The sequence below is a fragment of the Electrophorus electricus genome, chromosome 18 (genome assembly GCF_041902795.1).
Source record: "Electrophorus electricus isolate QZ-2024a chromosome 18, ASM4190279v1, whole genome shotgun sequence".
NCBI lineage: Eukaryota > Metazoa > Chordata > Actinopteri > Gymnotiformes > Gymnotidae > Electrophorus > Electrophorus electricus.
In genome coordinates, this window is record NC_137514.1 from 12456454 (window position 1) to 12463934 (window position 7481).

Consider the following 7481-nt stretch of genomic DNA (forward strand, 5'->3'; position numbering starts at 1 on the left):
TCCTGATGATATTCTCTCTATATATAATGATTCCATTTCTGAGCTACTTGAACAGGTAACACCTCTCAAGCCCAGGCAGGTTCCCTCTGGAGGTTCCTCTCCATGGTTTACCTCTGAATTATGTGCCTTGAAAACCACAGATCACCGCCTTAAGCACCTCTATAAGAAAACTGGTCTCACTGTTCAAAAAGAAGCCTATTCTGACCATATGCTTAATTATAGGTCAGCTCTAAATACCTCCCATTCACACTTTATTTCTTCTGTTATCAGTGGTCCCAAACATAAGTCAAAACACTCTTTTCCACTATTAGCCTCCATCTTCCTTTCCATCTGGTACTATTGAACAATGTAAAGGTTTTCATAGATTCTTTACAGAAAAAAAGAAGCTAAATTAACCAGTATTTTCCCTCTGCTCTCCCTACATCGGATTACAAGGACACCTGACTCACCTCTGCTGCTGAACAATTGTCTGCCTTCTCTCTCACTCAACTTTTCCTAATTTTGAGCTTTTAACAAACTCTAGTTCCTCTACCTGCCAACTTGATCCTGCCCCCACTACTCTTCTTAAGAATTCTTCTGCTATTTCTGCTCCCGTCTGTCATCTCACTAATGCATCCCTTACTTCAGGTTATGTTCCTTCAATTCTCAAAATTTCAGCTATCACTCCCATTCTTAAAAAACCTGGACTAAATATTGCACTTCTTGATAATTATCAGTAATTACCAGTAATTACTGGCCCATTTCCAATCTCCCCTTTCTAGCCAAGATATTAGAAAAAGGTGTAGCCTCCCAACAGCAGTCTTTCTTAAATACACAGGCTCTATTTGAAACCTTCCAATATGGTTTCCATCCTATGCACATCACTAAGACAGCTCTCTTATGTGCTCTCAATGATCTTCTTCTCTCTACTGATTCTGGTGAACTGAGTATTCTCCTGTTTCTACATTTAAGTGCTGCATTTGACACAATTAACCATAACATACTCATTGCCTACATCTCAACCTTTGGCATTACTAATAGATGGTTCTTGAATGGTTCATGTCCTATATTTCGAATAGAACACATTTTGTTGTTTTTGGTAAACACAAATCACACACTGATACCATCACTCAATGTGTTCCTCAGGGATCCGTCCTTGACCTTCTCCTGTTCATTATTTATATGGTGCCACTTGGTCAGATTATCATGGTCTCTATTTCCACTGTTATGCTGATGACGCTCAGATTTATATTAACACCAAGGCTAACACTACCCTAACACTTGTACCATCTTATATCTAAGATCTCAAGCAGTGGCTGAACATAAACTTCTTAAAACTAAACTCTAACAAAACAGAATTTCTACTGATTGGCCCACAGTCAAAAATCTAAAATGTAACCAATTTTTAGTATTATTATTACTGTTATTATTATTATTGCTTACTTTAAAGTTACCTCAACAGTCTGCAGTCACTTCAAAGTAAACCATATAACCTGATTTCACCTTCATTTGCGAGAGAGCCATTTTTAGGTGTAATTCCTTTTGGGTCCGTGAGAGACTTCTCCAGGCGGCAGGAGTCCTGTAGGACTAGGAGGAAGGATGATGGATGGAATAAAAGACTAATTAGTCTCATATCTGTTTCAACTCAATAACACTCCCAGGAAAGCATGCCTGTGGAAAACCTCTTTACATGTTTCCTCTCCATGTACTCAGTACCATTTCTACACAGTGCCGATTTAGCCCACACTATTAAACAAATAACATTTACTTTACTTACCTTAGGGTCATGAGCTATAATCCCTTACTAATTCTAATGTTTACATCCTTTCACTCCTTGGGTGGTGAGTTATTATGTGATATCACAGTATTAAAGACATGCGCGAGTATTACACTGTGGAGCTTCATCAATATAGTTTTACTGTAGTTCACACAAGTATTAAGGTTTCTCCTGACTAAACCATTGAGGCATTCAGTATTTCCTTTGTGCTTCCATAAAAGAGTAATAAACTAGTCATTTTTCTTGACAATGCTGAAGGTCTGCTTAGCTCCTCCTATTCAGGCCTTTAAACTTGGATTCCATTTAAGCATTAAGAAATTGGGAAAAGTGGGAAAGCCTGTTAAAGTTTGACTTGAAAACAATATTTCCCCTAAGCTGAGAGCAGGCTAGTAAGTTTGACAAGAAAACATAAAGAGCATTAGAGAAAGTAATAAAGAATGAAAGAAAACAGGCAAGGAAAAATTGAGTGGATGATAGGTGACTTGTGACTTGTTAAAAAAATGATGTGGAGCCAGCCAAAAGTATTGTCTTTTCTGCCCACCGTCTGTCTATATGTCTGTCTGTCTCTCTCTCTTTCTCTCCCTCTCTCATCCTTTTTTTGGATTTCAGTAAATATGCCCAGTGCACTTAGTAGACCCCAAGCCAAAATAATTCAGTAGTAATTACAGTTGTCTGGCCAATAGCTAGTCATTTTTTTAAAGTAATTGTACCCACACCCTTGCTAATATGAGCAGAACTGAAATGCATAGCATTCTAGGTCAACACACTCCTTTGCCAAAGGCATCTACTCAAAAAAAAAAGAAAAAAAAAAGCATCCAATTTTCAACGTAAATATTTACAACTACATAAACTCAAATGGAAGTTTAAAGTGCTTCTGAGTCTTGCTCCATGTTGCTCCAAATGGCTATAAAATTATTAGAATTAGATTTTATTATATAAGTTTAGATGTGTCAATGTCATGCAGTTATTTTCAGGTCGGAAAACATGTGCTCCGGTTCTTTTTTAAAGGTCAGAAAAGTTTGGAACATGAAGGAAAACAGGAAGGAAAGTTAACTAAGAGAACTGAGAGCTTTTTAAATTCAGGATCTGAAGAACCATTAAACCATTTCCTAATATGCCTGTCAGATTGCATATCCACTTCTAAACAAAAGCAACTCCATAGTTAAGTTGCATATGCTTTCTAGGGCCCATTTCACACAAGACAGGGTTTGCGACATCCTGTATTTGTTCTTATGGCTAAATCCTCAGACTTTCACTGAGGCCTGATGTGACAGTAGGTCTGATTAGGAAGATCCAGGGCTCCTGTTTCTTGAGTCGTAGGTCAGCTACCACTGAAAGCCTCCCACCTGGCTCACAGCCAGCTGCTGAGGAGCTACAAACTCCAGGCAAATGTCGCACTCTGTCAGGAATGACAAAGTGCAGATTCCTGTCTGCTCCAGACTCAGGGGGAGGGTTCAGTAAGTCGTAAATCCCCATCCTTCAGGCTTCCCTGATGACCCAAAGAATAGAGTACAAAACAAAACAACAGATATGGATGCTAAGAAGAGAAGACAAATGTAAAAATAGAGTGGAAAATATATAAACTAGGAATTAAAATATGAAGGTCTCTCTCTCTCTCTCTCTCTCTCTCTCTCTCTCTCTCTCTCTCTCTCTCTCTCTCTCTATATATATATATATATATATATATATATATATATATATATATATGGTGGCTACATCCTACATATAATTTCGGGGTAGCACCTTAACAGGTCTACAAGACAGCCAAAAATATCAGATTTTTTATCAGGTTAAATTACAAATGTTCATTTGTCACCAGGGAGATATCAGCAGTGTCGCCTATGCATGACTATACAGTTTATCCTTAATGGAGCAGAAATTATTAACAAACAATTAGGTTGCTTGTCAAATGAAAAAAGTACACTTAAAGGGAAATTGTCCCTATTATGATGACAGCTTGGAGAGAGTTAAGAAACTTGACTTGAAGAAAAAGCAGTGAATAAACGATCGTGTGACTTGGTACATGAAAGGAACCGATTTGACTGGGAAAAGATATGGACCTACCCCTTTGGTTCTCATTTTACACTAACAAGTCTTTTCTAACATGTTTGACATCATTTTAATCATTGTTGGTTATTTCAGATAGAGGAAAAACCATTAATAATTGTTTTCAGGACTGAAAGCACAAAAATGTCCATTCTTATATTTCACAAGGCCACTTCTAAGGAGATTGAATTATTTGCCTGCATTAAGGAGACATTTCCTGCTAGTTTTTAAAATTTAACAATAGTCAGCATAGTATGCTAGCAATTGTCATTTGTATTCACTGTGAACAGTTAATTCCACAAGGCATGAAACACAACCACTGGATTCACTGTCCAGCGTACCCTTTGTGTGGGCTCTACCGCATTTGAACTGATACGCTTGTCTAGACTAATCTTCTAGCTTTATCTTCTAGCTCAGCACATTCCACAGATTTCTATTAGTACATAGTCTCACATAAAACTCCGAATATCTATGGTCTCGTCTTATTTAGGCCATATCTAACCACTGACGCCTGGCCAAGAGAGGGCGCTAGGGTGCCGAACTCCCTGGTGGAAATTGTACTAAAATGCACAATAATGGATAATCTATAAATGATACTGTGTGAAATTAGCTTTGTGGTCCATTCGTTCTCTCTTCTGGGGCGCTAGAAATCCCGCCTAAGCAGCGCAGCCAATTGCTGAGACAAGATATGCACATACGTCATAAATTTAGCCAAACAGCCTCGTGAAATCTGACGCTTAAAGGGCGCTTAATTTATCGTTCGTGCAATCATTCAGTGGTGGGGCAGAGACAAGATGTCTATAAAATCCGTTTAGGGGAACTTTGGTGTCGAAACTACACGTTGCTGATTACCTTACTAAGATGGCAGGCTAGCTAGCTAGTTGTGTATTTTTGCAAGTTTTTCATTTATAGTACCAATGAACTACCTAAGATAGTGAAACCTTGGTTTGTGCTAGTGCTAGTTAACGTTTAGCGAACGTTAATTTAGTTCGCTACGATAGCCAGCTAACAACTTCTTATGTAGCTAATTTAGTGGTTCTAGCGAGTTGAGCTAACTAGCGTTCACTAAATTGTTAGGTTGGCTAATCTAGCTAACTTGATTAGCTAGTATCTTGCAAACGTTTGCTGTTTTAGTGGTGGTTTTGGCGCACTGAGAAGATGCTTTACAAGTGCGAAGTTTAGGCAGTTGTAATGTGTAATTCCTTTTGATACCTAATTTATAGCTAGATATTATAAGTCAACTGCATTTAAAAGTCAACTTAAAATTAAAGCTTTCTATTTCAGTTATTCAATAATCTAAATGGTTTTTTTTAATGATGCATACTGGCCTCTATATCTGAGCACATTAGAGCTGCAACTAATGATAACTCATGTATTATTCTGTTGAATATTAATGCAAATTAAATAATTACTGGCTATTTCACAGAGCCCTAGTAGTTTGTGGTAAGTTATATTGGGATGGTTGCTGAAACTGTCACAAACAGCCCCACCTAGTATATTTTTCGCCAACCGCCACCGGATCTAACTATGACAATCCAGATCATAATGTAAAATACACGAGGGAGAAGGTTTATCCAAGTATCTTGTGCTATCTCATAGTGATCTCATAGTGCTGGAATTTTACATTCCCATCATGATGGGTTGGCCTCCAAGTCCAGGCTGGGTGTAATTTCTGACTTCAAAGGACGCCTGCTTTTGTATCCGGCTCCACTCCCTCATTCAAAGAGCCATGAGAAAGGTATCTAACAGATGCACATGTTATTACCTGGAGAGTAACACAACTTTTTCCACGCTAATATTTTCTAGCATGAAAATCTTATCTTTGTAGTTTTTCTTGCATTTTGAGCTGGTTTTATGTCCCCCAAAGTTGTAAAAATCTTGGTTCAGTTATTTTCTTTTGGTTACTTTTAAAGTAAAATCCCTTGAGCTCTTGCATCTTGGAGTTAAAATTTCTGACAAATGGTTAAATCAGTATACAGCCAGTCTGCATTCTTATACTCACTCTTTAAAGTTAGATGCTTTCCTTGGATTGAGGCTGAGGTGATTCGCTCCATCTGTGTTTGGTCTCTCCCTGGTGCATTAGATATATTACTGTTGTTTATTTGTCCTGGAGAAAAATGTATCTGGTTTGACTTCATGGTTTGCATTTTCAGCATAACTGTATAAATATCAGGGTACAGCACTTGGATAAGAGTAAAAATCTAGCTATCACTATGTTGTGGAGCAATTGTAGGGGTGGGTCTATATTTTTATATGCAGTGTTTAAAATGTAGGGTAGGTATTGGAGGACACAGGCCACATAAACCCTAAAATGTGCATTCTTGTGAGCTTATAAAAGAGAAGGTGTTTTTAAAGACAAAATGGGTGAATTGCCATTCTACATTATTTATATTATCCCAAAACATATGCTCTTTGTACTGGTGCCCCCACAAGTGCTCTTGGTTTCATACAACACCTTGGATATTCAATAAAGCACATCAAATAAATCAATTAAATACTCCTAAGTATAATTACTCTTTTTGGAAAACTACAGTTAGGAGGCTGTTTAGGTAGTGCAGTGCTTGCAACTGCACGAACATAATGGCCATAGTTAAGTGTGGACTTGTCGTTAAACAAACCATTCATATATGTAAAAAGAAGATTTCCTGAGCCACAATAGCACCTATTGGGCAGCTCTACAAAAAAACTTCACTAATTCCAACAGATAACCTAGAGACATAAGATAATCTCTGTGTAGCTGGTGATTAATGGCTCAGTCATTATCATGGCATTCTCCTCTCAAATGTTTTGGCATTCTGCTCTCAAATTTTATCCATTACACATAGTCTTAGTGGCAGTGGATATACCATAGTATCAGGACACAGACTCATTACTTCCAAATGCTGCACTTTGTAACTTATAGTTATGGGTTTAACATTAGAGAACATCTGTCTGTTCACTGTATCTCTTTGCCAACATAGCCATGCTTTTCATGCCTAAGCGCTTTTTAAACATTGTTGATGCAAGTGCTTTATGATGTCTCGCAAAACCTCAAGACTTTTGTCCAAAGCTCCAAGCCATGAGGATTGTCTCCTGGCAAGGAAGAATGTATTTCCAGCTGAAACGTTACTGGTTAGGCAGAGTTCTTTGGTGGTCCTTGTCTCTTCAATCATGGCAGCAAAGTTCCTTTGTTCTGCAGCGATAGTGCACTTTGCACGTTGGGAATGCACTGTGTGGATGCTCTGAGGCTCTGATTAGCAGTTGGGAATTATGCTTCATTTTGGGGAGGAAAAAAAGGGCTTGTAAATGTCTGTGGATGAAATGGGATCTGCCTGGAATGCTGCACGAGACGAGGCATGACAGCGACCACGGTGCTTTGGCTGCAAGGATGTTCCCCCCATCAGCCCTGTGCCAAAACCGTGGGCTATGGGTTCCTCACAGCAGCCAAGACAAGTGATAATGGATCATTTGTGCATGTATTTTGTTTGACTGTAATTGGCTGAAATATAACAAAATGGTGTTTTTTTTGTTTTTTTTTACAGTTCTGGAATTTTACACTTCTTGGCATTTGCGTGAGCTGAAGCAATGTGGGATATTGTGATAGTACTTAAATACCTGAAATGCAAAATACAATCCTTTGGCTGTTGACTCCTGAGGAAACTTTTCATAGAATGCCTGCAGTGCTTCGTTGGGGTTGTTA